The sequence below is a fragment of the Protomyctophum parallelum genome (assembly GCF_964188405.1).
Source record: "Protomyctophum parallelum genome assembly, chromosome: 14".
In the NCBI taxonomy this organism is placed as follows: Eukaryota; Metazoa; Chordata; class Actinopteri; order Myctophiformes; family Myctophidae; genus Protomyctophum; species Protomyctophum parallelum.
The window spans coordinates 30,007,337-30,021,866 of record NC_139709.1 but is presented as its reverse complement, the minus strand read 5'-3'; the positions used below and the strand labels follow the sequence as shown (position 1 = coordinate 30,021,866).

At 41.4% G+C, this 14,530-nt stretch overlaps 1 pseudogene across 1 annotated transcript; it reads left to right on the top strand.

Moving 5' to 3' along the window:
* The first annotated feature begins 2,664 nt into the window (after positions 1–2,664).
* Positions 2,665–3,451, top strand: LOC310871237 (histone H3.2-like; annotated as a pseudogene). The gene is made up of 2 exons: positions 2,665–2,683; positions 3,182–3,451. The product of its transcript is annotated as a histone H3.2-like (transcript).
* The last annotated feature ends 11,079 nt before the right edge of the window (positions 3,452–14,530 follow it).

Sequence of the window (14,530 nt, the reverse complement as noted above, 5' to 3'; positions counted from 1 at the left end):
CCAGCTCATCTTCTTCTCTGTCACATAGTGGACCTTTCTGAGCGCCTCACAAGAGGACAGGCTCCACAAGCCTGTCAGGAGACATACTGTAACTTCAGTGACAGAGAATTCATTCACTTGGATAGAACCAGAACACACACACAGTGACACACACACACACACACACACACACACACACACACACACACACACACACACACACACACACACACACACACACACACACACACACACACACACACACACACACACACACACACACACACACACACACACACACACACACACACACACACAGGGTTTCTCTAACCTGAGAGAGTGAGGAAGAGTAGTATTTCCCCCCCCATCCTGTGAAACAGAAAAAGACAACACATTATATTAAAATGCTTACTGTTTCCGCCAGGCAATATATAGCATGGCAAAGACTATTATTTCACCCCTTTCCGTCCGTCCGTCCGTTACCAGCTTAATCTCTGGCACCGTTGGCCCGGTCGCTATGAAACTGCACACACACTCCCATGATGCAATTCCGAAACTCTGCCACAAAGTTTCCAGAACGCTGAACACTGCATTCATGATTTGAGTTGACTGTTGTTGTTGTTGTTATTATTATTATTATTATTATTATTATTATTATTATTGTAGCAGCTAGAGGTTGGCAATTGGCAGTTCGCTGGAACTATTTAGAAGTATTTGGCCTACCTTTTGAAAGATCCCACAAATTGACTTCTTCCCTTGAGTTTGTTCTACATAATAAATGTTGTTCTCTCTGTCAATCGTCTGTCAGTCTCACTCTGGTCTGTCTGTCTGTCTGTCTGTCTGTCTGTCTGTCTGTCTGTCTGTCTGTCTGTCTGTCTGTCTGTCTGTCTGTCTGTCTGTCTGTCTGTCTGTCTGTCTGTCTGTCTGTCTGTCTGTCTGTCTGTCTGTCTGTCTGTCTCTCTCTCTCTCTCTCTCTCTCTCTCTCTCTCTCTCTCTCTCTCTCTCTCTCTCTCTCTGATACCTGTTGAAATGTTTGTCCTCCGATTCCCTTTAAATAGTCTCCTACCTTATTTTAATACCATGAAGGAGGTGGAGTTGCATTTGACTTTAGTGATTTCCTCCAATACTTTGATTGAAGGGAATAATTACCTGTTTTGAATATCTGGCTCTCCAGTGTCAGTTGAATTCTTCCTCTCAAGCTATTTCCTAAATATCTACAGGCCACCTAAATACTGTGCATCCGTTTTTGAGGACTTTGCTGAAGCGGTCTCTACATTGACTGTAGTCATTGTTGGTGCAGGGTGCACCGTGTTTTTAACATCCACTTTACAATTTACAATTTACAATTTAGGCATTTAGCAGACGCTCTTAATCCAGAGCGATAATTTGGAACTAAGAAATGCAAGGCGGGTTTCCTTTCTGGACATTATCACCAAAACAAGCCATGTTTGCTACTGTCAACAGGCTAATTTCAGAATACCATGTTGATTTATTTAATTTGGGTGAATTAATATTTGCCTTCACACAATTTCGCCAGTGCAACTGTTGACAACTTTTTAACATAACTCATCATTTTCAGAAAATTTCTTCTAATAAGAAAATACTGATTAGAAGTATATTTCCGGGGCGTGCATGATAACCCCCTCCAGATACTAGACTAAACAGTTTGCAGAAAAAAGCACAGGAAAGTATACTGTTCCATACCAGGTCTGCTAAGAGGATTTAAAACCCAAGAAAGCCATATGCATGGCTTGTTTCCATTGGAGTCCTTCATATTCAATTAATCAGAACATTTAATGACGTACAGTACTATGCAAAAACATCATGTAAAATAATCCAAAGAAGAAATATGTACAGTATAAGGGGGGTGGGTGGCGTGGACTTTTTCATCATCATCAATGTTCATCATCATCATCATCATTAAATATACCCAGAGCTATCATTTCTTTGCAGTGAACATTGACGTTAGCGTTTACATGGAGTTATGTGGAGCATTTAGTTTAATTCACCTCACCCACCTGGGTTTAACGAGATAGCAGTGCAACATGAACACCTGACGGTTCCAAAATCAGCTATCGTGCCATAGCTAATTAATTGTTGATCTTATATGAAACAGTTAAGCATATGGCAAGTATTAATAATTAGTAAATTGAAAATCCTATAAATAAAGTTATACAAAAACAAAGAAAATGAACCGATACATCATAATCACATGAATTCAGAGATAATGTGTACCCATTTGTGTGAGTTTTGAACACAAGCTCAGCTTCAAACTGAAAAAGAAAAAAATAACAACGCAAGCCAGAATAGGTCAAGGTTTAAAGGACATATACAAATAAACCTGCCTTGCCTTATGCAAATCCAGTGCATCCATTTGTGTTTAGATGGATTATTGAAATGTAGTTGGAGAGACTGCTGTGATAAACCGCCTCATAGATTAGTGACCAAACAGAAGTTTTTTATTTTAACCAAAAATAACCCAAATTATATGTGTCAGTCAATAGTGTAGAGTTCATGATGGAGTGTAATTTATAGGATCACTTCACCACTTTTCAACTCATATAATTGGTCCACACTAATGTTCATGATAAAATACAAAAAGAAAAGAAAAATAATCTACTCTGTCTGTGTCTGGCTGTGGGCAGTTTGGCAGTTTCTGGCTGGCTCCATATATGCAGATAGGTGATGATCCAGTCTTCTCCATGTACGGCTATTCGGAGTTTGATGAGGTCAGTGTTGTGATCCTCATATATGGAGACGGCCATATATGGAGCGTATCACGAGGTGTGACAGACTGACGGCCATATATGGAGCGTGTCACGATGTGTGACGGATAGACGGACGGACCGACTGACTGACAGGTTTTGCAGGTTTTCATAGTAATCTGCGACCTACAGTCACAACAATTATGTCCAGAACTGCATGGGGCAGAATTGCAACTGAGGGTGTCAGGGCCCCTCTGGCACCCCCGTGGAACCGTGCCTGACTTCAAAGGTGATTTAAAGCCAGTGTAACTATTTGATAGCATGAAAACAGGATAAGACTGGCCTCTTAATTTCCATACACAGGGAATGGAAGGTTTAATCCTCTAAGGTTTAATGTGTTATGTCATGTGTTAAGTTAGCCAACATTCAGAAAAGCAAAAAGCATTCATAAGCATGTTTAGCCTGTTTTCAAGCATCAAAGCATAATGTGACCACAGTGGCTCTGAGGGAAATCCGTCGTTACCAGAAATCTACCGAGCTGCTGATCCGCAAGCTGCCCTTCCAGCGCCTGGTGAGGGAGATCGATCGCCCAGGATTTCAAGACCGACCTGCGCTTCCAGAGCTCCGCCGGCATGGCTCTCCGGGCGTCGGCTGAGGCTTATTTGGTCGGTCTGTTTGAGGACACCAACCTGTGTGCCATCCACGCCAAGAGGGTGACCATCATGCCCAAAGACATCCAGCGTCGTATCCGTGGAGAACGTGCTTAAACACAGTATCTGTCACAAGGGCCACCTTGTTAAGGGCTTTTTCCCAATTCCCACTATGTAATTATGTAGATAAACTATAATTATAGTGGGTAAAATTATTTAATTTTTATATCAAAATATTTGTGAAACTGAAAGTGTTGGGAGTAACTAGTTACTAACGAGTTACTTTACGTAAAGAAACTACTTTTTGTGGTAACTATTAAGGTAACTATTAAGGTAACTATAGTTCTCTTTCCCATTCAGTATAACGCCATTATAGTTACTGTGTTTTCAATGGGTGAGTTAGTACTAGTTACCCACTGCATTACATAATGTGATCCAAAAGAACCGTCTCCTCCTCCTGCCAGTGCGGAGTCTGTCATGTAAACTGACAGGGTGCGCTGAATGCGCTCCCAGAGTGAAACACGTGAGAAAGAGAAAGTGACATAACGTTATCATAATGAAAGCCTTAAGGTGAAAAGTCTGGTGACGCACGGTTAGGAAAACACACAACTAGTTACTTATAAAAAGTAACCTGCCCAACACTGGTTGAAATGCACCCAGCATGGTACACTCAGTGCAAGCATTTAGGCCTATGTTTGCATATTAAAAACTATAAAGAATATATCAACTTTTCATTAGCTTCCTATAAAAAGGTTTGAATAGCCTTCAAAGCTTTTAATTCTTCCTCCAGTAGAGAATTCCACAGAGTCAACTGCATTGAATTCTGAATTATCTACACAAGGTTAGGCATTTTCATCATGGAAACGAATATGATCACTGCAGAGTTCAAAACAACGTGATTGACATCTGATGGAGAAATGGGTGTAGTGCAGTAAATTGAAATACACTTTCCCATGGTGTGGTTGACAATGAGCAAATTTGAGTTCTAACCATGGCATCAACAATGTGTAGGGCAGGCTACTGTATTCATGTGTGTCACTCAGCATCACAACGGCCAATATCAGGACTATGAATACCGGTAGGCTAATTTCTAATGTCCCAGCAGGTTCATATTGTCTTTTTTTATTTATGCGTTTATTTAATAGGAACAATATAAAAAACAATGTATCAAGTTGTAAAAACATGAAACCGTTGCAATGTATATGGGTTTGTAGCCAAGGCTAATTTGCAACCCCAGTCCCTGGTTAGGCCTTTCTAAAGTTCTATACCTCCACCTAAAACAATACTAAAACAATGCACCGACCTACTCTGTAATGATACAAGTCAGGAACACAGCAAGTTGGAAATGCACGGCACGGCACGCCCCACCCGGTATATGCCATATCAGTCTCCCTGCAGGGGAGAATACAGTAGAAATTAACATGCTACATTAACAAGTTGTTCAACTTTCAACACATGGCCTCTGCCCTGTTTTGGCAATTTGCATATGACTACATTTTGTACAACATCTATCTACAATGAGTGAGTCACACTGTGATGTGTTGTGAGTTTGTAGATCTGGTACTTGTCATACCATTAAAAAAAATAGAAGGGAAAAAAGCAGAAAATAAATGAAACCATTCCTGCATCAAAAGTAAAAGTAATGTTATGAAGACAGAGGATTTTCTTTTTTACAGAAGCTTATTTGATTTAAACATCATTCCAATCATGTGTCCAGTTTACTTTAGAAATCAGACCAAAATAAATCAATCATATTGCTAAGTCATTTTAGGAAGGATGTCAAACATTTCTAAATTGAATGGTTCAGTAAAAATCTAATTGATGTGATATTCATGCAAAATGGTAGCAGGTAACCAGTTGTCTTCTGCAGACAAAAGTATACTTAACAGTAGTCAAATCAAATCAAAAGGAAGTGTTTTTATTTATATTTTACAAAAAAACATATAGGCCTCGTATGATCATTACAACATTGCATCATTATCATCATTGTATGGACAGGTTGGTTGATGAGATTGCAGATCAGTGTTTCTTTACAAGACATTTTGTCCTGAATGCGTGTCAAGTGTCCCTGAGCGACATAATACACACTTAATAGCTGCTGTATTAGTAGCATGGTAGCACCCACTGATCTTAATAGTTAATGCAGATACACATTTAACGTGCATTTTTTATCATGTCCTAGCATCAACGTTCAAGATCATCATCATCATCATCATCATCATCATCATCATCATCTTGAATTGAAAACGGTGGGCCCTATTGTATAAACAAGTGTAATGCTTTATGTTGTCGTCTACAGTTTTTGTATTGAGTTGTGCTTGAAATTTCCTGTAATTATGCAAACTCTTAATAAATACTTCAATAAATCAATCAATCAATCAATCAATCAATCAATCAATCAGTGTGAATGAGATGTGTTCAGCGCTCAGCTCCTCCTCTACGGCTCTAATTGTGCATGAAAGGGTTGATATCTCTTTGTTCAGAACCTCAATCTCTTCCTCCATCATCCAGGTCATCTCCTGCCCTTCCTCTCTCAGTGCATTGATCCTTTCCATCCCTTCCTTGTATAGAAACTCATGGAGGTTTCTAAAATGTCCCTTAATCTGACCCGTTGCTGTTGCACTTCGGGTTTGGACCTTAATGTCTGCTGCTGTTGTGTCACAGGTTGCTTTAAATGTGTAGAAGACCCCCAGTTGATCATCTAAATAGCTCAGTGATTTCCAGAGGTTATAACTGACCCCAGAATCTGTCATGTGTGCATGTTTTAATGTTAGAGCACCAACTTCCTCAAACAAATGACTGAGGTCACCCCTTGAGGGCAGCAATGGGAAGAAGTCTGTCTGTTATTAAGAGATGTTCCAAATATATACCACAACAATGCATTCCCCAAATTGTGCAAACACTGGCCCTCACTCATTTGGATTATTGTCCAATGGTATGGTCTAGTGCTGCAAAAAAGGATTTAGTGAAATTACAATTGGTCCAAAATAGAGCTGCGCGCCTGCACGTATTGCTCTGTGCTGTACAAAAATAACAAACACCAACAGAATGCATGCCACTTTGGGATGGCCACTGATGGAGGACAGACTTCATATTTCCCTGCTGTCTTTTGTCAGAGGTATTATTGCAACTAAAGTTCCGGCTGTCCTGTATTGTAGACTGAAGTTCAGCTCCGATGAACACACCTACAATACCAGACATTCAGGTCTTTTTACGTTTCCCATCTCAAAAACGAATGCAATGCAACACACAGTAATATATAGAGCAATGAAAGAGCTGCATAGTCTTCCATCACAAATCAGACAGGCAACAAGTAAATCAGATTTTTAAAATAAGTTAAAGAAATATCTCATGTCACTTGCTTTCATACTGAACGGTAGGCTACTCAAACTGAAATTGTATTCATGGTTGCGATGTTATATTTATTAATCACTTGTTTTATATTTAGTTGTATTTTATTTTTTAACTGTTTTTCTTACAGTCTTGTAAAATGTATTTCATATGATTAATTGTAATGTATTTTATGTGTGGACCCCAGGAAGAGTAGCTGCTACTAAGGTATAGTAGCTAATGGGGATCCAAATAAACAAATAAAACAACATCGATTGGACTGAGTTTAAACTATTTCTCCCTGAAGCAGATCACTTGGTCTACCATGCCATGCAGATCATGGTTCTGAAATTGGGGGTTAACCTGCAGGGGTGGGTCCCCAAATGATTTTGGAAGATGATTTGCTTAGACGTTAGTTCAGATTTTTGAACTTAAAGCTGTAGGAACTACTTGCCATTAATATAGTGGTTGCAAAGGTATTGATTTGGTGGGAGTTCTGGTCTGGTTTTTGTGGATATTAAGTAGTTCCGGTCATTTGATGGGGGTCTGGGCCTGCGGGCCACAAATAAATTAATCCACAAAACTAGCATAATTTGCATTGTTGACTACATGCAGTAGCCTAGCTATTTCTACCATATGGCGCAACTTTCGTTCAACTTTGACCTCTCTCTCACATGGGAACAATATTTGTGTCCAGTATAGTTGTGGCCAGCAGCAACACACAAAAATAGTTGTGACAGAGGAGTCAAAGTTGAACGAAAGTGCAGTAGGGTAAAACAAAAATACACCACATGGATGCACCTGGGACATATCCTCATTCCTCAGTGATGTATCCCAAGGTCATCTGGGTTTCGGGTCTTCCAACATCATACCCCTCACTCAGGTGACCCAGCCGGGGTGATCAAGTCCCGACTTACGTCCCAATAGCTACCCTCGATCAGTCCCATTAGGGAAAAACCAGGGCCACACAGTCTGTTCCTCCGGAACTACTCTGCCGGGACTGCAGGTTATGCGGGAGGATCGCATCAATCTGGCAAGTGGAAGGACTAGGCTCTGTGGGTTGACTCCTGTCCGGACTCACCACTCCTACTCTCACCAGGTCCAGCACCTGTGCGTTGGACCAGACTCCCAGCACCAGGCACTTCATTCAGGAGTGGTGGATTCTCAAGCCACAATGGTTCTGCAGGCTCCACCTGGCACATGGTGGTGCCGCAGGCTCCGCTTGCTAAAGGGCTTACCTTGGGTTTGTTGGGTAGAAATAAATCAACAATACAAATGAAATTACGCTAGTTTTGTGGATTAATTTATTTTTAATGAGCGGCCCCCACCAAATGACTGGAACTAGGCCATACTTACTATTCACCAAAACCAGACCAGAACTCCCACCACAGGACTCAGGCCATCAATGCCTGTTGTGGCTCTTTGTTGGTTCCAAACATTTCAACCTTATAGCCAACAAACCCACTGATGCACCTAGGGATTATGGATGTACGCAGATATAAGAAGTAGATTGTCCACAGGTTCAATGTCATTGTAGTTTGTATTTACTTTCCTTTAAAGTGCAGTGATGGTACATTACAAGCATTTGTCTCTTCTGTGTTGTCTGTCTGTCTATCTGTCTGGTAAAACTGGTTTGTCAACCAGGTGCATGACGCTCCCCAATCACCCAGGCCTACATATGCTCTCTCAATCAATCAATTAGGCCTGGGGAGGCGTGCCCTTGGTGTCCAAAAAGTGACACAACCCATCAAACCAATGCCCAATAATAACTACAAGTGTGATAATAATAGCAATAAATAGACATACAAATCAGTGCGGATGGCTTCTACACTCCCCCCTAATTGTGCACAGTATATGGACACAATTACAAAATACATTTCAAAGAAGCCAAACACAAAAAACATTATTCAAAGGTATGTGGTATGTGTGTTGTAATTAGGCTTGACTGAATCTTCTTTGATCGAAACTGCAAAAAAGAAAGAAAGGGAAAGATGGAGAAAAGAAAAGTTAAAGCTCTCAGTGGTCTGGCGAAGGCTTGATGTAGCCCTCAAGCCACCACAGGAAGCGGAGCAGGTGGTTGTCCCTTTCCTCCGGCACGTCACCCTCCTCGTTCTCCTTCTGCTCTCTCTTCTCCAGGCCCTTTGTCCTCCTTTCGGTTCCTATGCCAGCTTCTTTCCTTCTTCAGAGGCAGCTCTTTCTTACCACCTTGTTGGTCATGGTCAGATGTAGCCCTCTCCATGCAGTCCATGGTGCCATGGTCCCCTCCACCACTGGCCCTCCGTGATGGGGAAGGATGCCTCTCTCCACTGAGTGGATCCCTCACCACTCTGTTCAGCCTCTTTGTGTCAGCTGACTCAACCCAGCTAGCGTTGTTGATCATGGCATCCTGCTTGCCGTTTTCATCTCCCTCACGCATCTGTCTAGCCCCTTTCGGGACCCTACATAAAGCTTTTCTGAAATTTTGATGAGTTTTATGTTGGGTCCCTGGTCAGAACTATATTTTCGTATGGGAATTCCAGAACGCGGAAGTAGAAATTCTCTCTAAGATTGAATCTGCGCCGTGTGACGGTCTTTTTTTGCTTGAGTTATTCTGAATTCGGGAACTTTAAGTACCTATACATCCCGCTGCGAATATCTCCTGTGGCGCGGAAGCCGTTAAGTATTTTTTATCTTTGTTTGACCGATTTGGTTGCTTTATTTCTTCTTGTTTGTTTACCGTTTATTGTACCGCCTCCCGGTGTGCGGTTGGCTTGTGCGGCTACGTCCCTGCCTCTGATCTGCTCTGTCATAGCTATAGCGCCACTAGCTAGCCAGATAGGCGGTACAATGAGGTGTCAATAAACAAGGAAGGAAGAGAAGAATCCAAGCTTCCAATTCGGGCAAACATATATTAAAAATCACACACGTGTGAACTGAGTGGTGCAATTCCCCCCCCCCCCCCCCCCTCTCTCTCTCTCTCTCTCTCTCTCTCTCTCATTAGAGTCACTACCCCTCTCACTGTTTCTGGCGCCCCCTACTGCTATTATTAAGTCACATACTCATGCTCACACAGACAGACACACACACACACAAACAAACAAACACACAGACACACACACAAACAAACAAACAGGTACGAGGACATTGCAAGCTGGTTGTAGGAGTGGTTGCACCACTCAAAAATACTTAACGGCTTCCGCGCCACAGGAGATATTCGCAGCGGCATGTATGGGTACTTATACTAAACATATTCAGAAACGCTCACACGAAGACATATCGTCACAGAGCGTGGCCAGGCGCTAAACATGTTGTTTATGTTTAAGAATGGCTGTGTACCAGGTGGCATGGTAGTGGTGCAACAGGACCCCATGGACTGGGTCGAACAAAATGTCAGAAACTTCAGTACCATTGGGTTCTGCTTGGAGGGCTAGCATCTGTCCATAGTGATCTCCAGCTTCAGATGTGACGCTGAGAGCTGAGGAGCCGCCCGTCTCCACAGCCATCTCACCGTCCTCCGCTCCGTCCTCTTCTGCAGGGTCAGTCAGCTGCTCCCGCTGGAAATCCTTCAGCTGCAGAATGTTCTCCTCCTGAGGGATCTTCGGCTTGGAGACACTGTCCTCTCCTTCCTGCCATGTCTCTCTGCCATCCTCTCCCGGGGGTGCATCTTCCTCCGCCACGCCATATGTGGCCAAAATGCTCTCCCTCTGCTCCCTCTCCATCTCTCGTGCCATCCACTCCTGCACGATAATCTCAATCTCCCTTCGACTGAGCTCTGGAGGGTCTTCCCACCAGTCTTCTTCATCTGCAGGTTGTAGAGCAACCTCGCTCACTGCTCTCGTGGCATCTGAGTCAGACATTGTAATTTCCTTTTTGCCTCACGTAAAAGTGCAGTGCAGTGTAAACTTCCAAGAAAGTGCAGCAGCGCAAATGCAAATGCCCAAATAAATAAAGGCAGTGCAAAACAACAGGTGTGTCACTAGTAAAAGTCCGGCAGTGACAAAAACAAGAATAATAACGGACGGCAGTGCATCAAATGGCCAGCAAACAAGTCACCAATAAAAGTTAAGCAGTGGAAAAACACGAAAATAAAATAACTCCAATAGTTATTGCCGTTTTCCTATACAGCTTTTAAATTCGGTTTCCAGTGTCCACTACATACCAGGCAATTGATGAGTCTTTGTGGCTTTGAGCTGCGCGTCCAGTTAGTTAATTCCCTTATGTTTGTTCCAATTCCTGGTTCGAGTCCTCCTTGTTACTTTGAAAAACCAACACATCTAAATCCAACAGGACTCAGTTTTACTATGATGTGGCTCTTTGTTGGTTCCAAACATTTCAACCTTATAGCCAACAAACCCACTGATGCACCTAGGGATTATGGATGTACGCAGATATAAGAAGTAGATTGTCCACAGGTTCAATGTCATTGTAGTTTGTATTTACTTTCCTTTAAAGTGCAGTGATGGTACATTACAAGCATTTGTCTCTTCTGTGTTGTCTGTCTGTCTATCTGTCTGTCTGGTAAAACTGGTTTGTCCACCAGGTGCATGACGCTCCCCAATCACCCAGGCCTACATATGCTCTCTCAATCAATCAATTAGGCCTGGGGAGGCGTGCCCTTGGTGTCCAAAAAGTGACACAACCCATCAAACCAATGCCCAATAATAACTACAAGTGTGATAATAATAGCAATAAATAGACATACAAATCAGTGCGGATGGCTTCTACAATGCCTTTGCAATGACTATATTAATGGCAAGTATATTTACTACAGCTTTTATTCCAATAAATTGAACTAACATTTTAATGTTAGTATACATTGTTTTCTCATTCAACAAACTTAAACAAAACAACATACATACAGGGTTATCTGCACCATTCTAAAGTGATAATTTAAGGACAAAAGTAACCAATAAATGATACCATAAAAAATGGTCAAACAATGGCCAAATGGTCAAATATAAGCCTACCTATTAATGAAGCGCCAAAAAAACCCAGTGAAAATAGTCAATCTTCGATGTGAAGCATTGTGAATTGAATTGTGAACTTGTAGTTTGGCTATTTTCGCAATAGCCATTTATCTGTGAAACCGAGTCAAATGCAATGCTGCCCTCAACTCCTACAATTCCAAGAAACTACGAGTCAGGGTGGGGGGTCCCCAGTTCAAACATTATAAACCATCCTGATCTCAGGTCAACTGGGAAAGGTCTGCTTTCTGAAAATAATACCAAAAATAAACGTGGGGATTGGAAGCAGCATTTCGTTTTTTACATCTTTTCAAAGGAAAATGCATGGCTAATCTGGAACAAACTCCCAGAAAACTGCAGGTCTGCTTCCACTCTTATTTATTTTAAATCACAACTAAAGACTTTTGTTTGCCGCTGCGATTGGGTTCTTTCTTCTGCACTGTAATTGTTTTGTTTTTTTTACTTGTATAGGCTACCTGTTTAATTGCATCCTAATGTAATTTTTTAATGCCTGATGTTGAGCTGATCTTAATTGCCTGATGTTGAAAAGTGAGATACACATAAAATTGCTTTGACTTGCCTATGTTCCCCAGGTTATATGTTACCCACCATGCAGAAGCTCTTGATCCAGAGCGACTTACATTAAGCATAGGCTATGCCTATGCCTAGGCTACTTAAACTAGTATCTAGTCTTAGCCAACTAAAAATTAACACTGGCATAAAATAAAACATAATTAACTCTAACAAAGATGGCAAAAACAAACATCCTTTGTTCTGTACTTATAATTGTCTATAGTACAAAACACTCCTTAAACCAGAAACCTAACGCTAACCCTGAAAGCGTTAGAACCTGGGGAACATAGAACCTGGGGAACATAGGGATGATCCCCAACACATGGCTCATCTCTTAAATGGTTGCCAATGCATAGTTGATAGTCAGATACAGTTATTTCTCAAATGCAGTTAAATGTATGTAGGTCAGCCCCACGGATAGTGAGCAATAAAACAAGACAGACAGGACTAAAGATATGAATAGAATCTGGTGGTAGAGATTTATTTTAAGTACCAGAGAGAGAGAGAGAGAGAGAGAGAGAGAGAGAGAGAGAGAGAGAGAGAGACACACACACACACACACACACACACACACACACACACACACACACACACACACACACACACACACACACACACACACACACACACACACACACACACACACACACACACACACACACACACACACAGAGATAATTTAAAGATAGTAGTCTGAACCCACAAAAAAAACCTCTGATGTTGATTAAGAAGTGTTAACACTTCATTGAAGTGTGTGTGCGTGTGTGGGTGGAGGCAAATGATTCACACCTTGGCTCAAAATATATATACTTTCTTGTCGACTCTCGCAGTTCTACTATAGTCCGTCCAGGGCTGTGTCTCATGCATGAAGTTCTCATTGTCTTATATCTGCTGGTTTTGGTGAAGCATCTTGCTGAGTTCAACACAATGGAACAATGCCTCCCCTCCCCCCACACGGTGGAGCTGTGGATCTGAATGTCTGAGTGAATGAGGTTAAACCAAGCGCACACACACACACACACACACACACACACACACACACATTGATGGCAGCTTTTTAGCTTTTCAACAGCTTTTAGCTTTTTTTCTTTGCATTATTATTATAACTAAAATGCTCATCCATCAGATAAAAAAATGGTGCATGTTCCAAGCTCACTTGCAGCTTGATAAATGCAGAAAGACCAACTCCCCGAAGTCCATATCATATATATTTTTTTGTTTTTAAATGTTTGCCCAAAAAGAACAATCCCAAGGGTCTACTAGTTCAACTCCAACTGTTGCTGGTCATCACTTTGTTGGCATCCCCTGTGTGTTGATGTTCTCTAGGCTCAAGGTTCAACATTTCGTCATTAGTAGTAGGCCTACTGATGCTATAGAGTAGATTTGTTGTTTTGAAAGTATCAAGACTTTCAAAAACACACAGCAAACACAAAAGTAGTTTTTTAATCATATGTAGACCTGAAGATGAGTTTACTGAACTATGACACAAGATTGATTAAATAAGACTCCGATAAGAGGGTCATTGTGGTTTGATCAGAATAAAACCTGGACATAGTTTTGTCAGACAAAACAAACACTGCATGTTGTTCCTTGCACTTCCTCACATTCTTGTTCCTGAAGGTCATTTTGTACATGCTCACAACATGTGTCGGGTTGCGACGTGTTATGTGCTATAGCCTATAGATCGGCTAAGGGTTAAGACTTAACCGATGAGTGGTTAAAGAACAGTCTGAGATCTGAAATCTATGTCACTGGTTCTCAATGTGAGGTCCAGGGCCCCCTGGACCCCACATTGAGAACTAGATGGCGTTCCAGGGGGTACCCAGCAAACCGAGGAACAGTTTAACAACTTTAATACTACTTCAGCTATTAAAAAGAGCTAATATTAGATTAGAACATGTCACGTGCACTGCAAACGCGTTATGAGCTTGTAGATCTGCTGTTTCCAAAGCCTTTTGAAAGTTCTCTATTTTGAATGATTGTGAAAGATTTTACAGCACAAATCTGTTCCCTAGCACAACATATTTTCAAATGGGGGTCCGCAGACAAGAACCACTGAACTATACTCATATCCTTTGTTTTGGATGTGTTTAGCTCCAATACATATTGATATGTGCCATGGCTGGACTCATTCTCATAGATTGATTGATTGAAAATGATATTCACAGTTTGTACTTGTAGAATATAGGTACAGTTCAACGGAATACAGGTCAATACAATTAAAAACTGCTACGAGGATGACACCAGAAAAATAAGACTTGCTTACATGAGGGTCCTCCATTTTCAATTAATCTGAATTGAAATTGAAAATGCCAACAAGAAATGCTAAGCAGAGTTTGATATAGGCCTA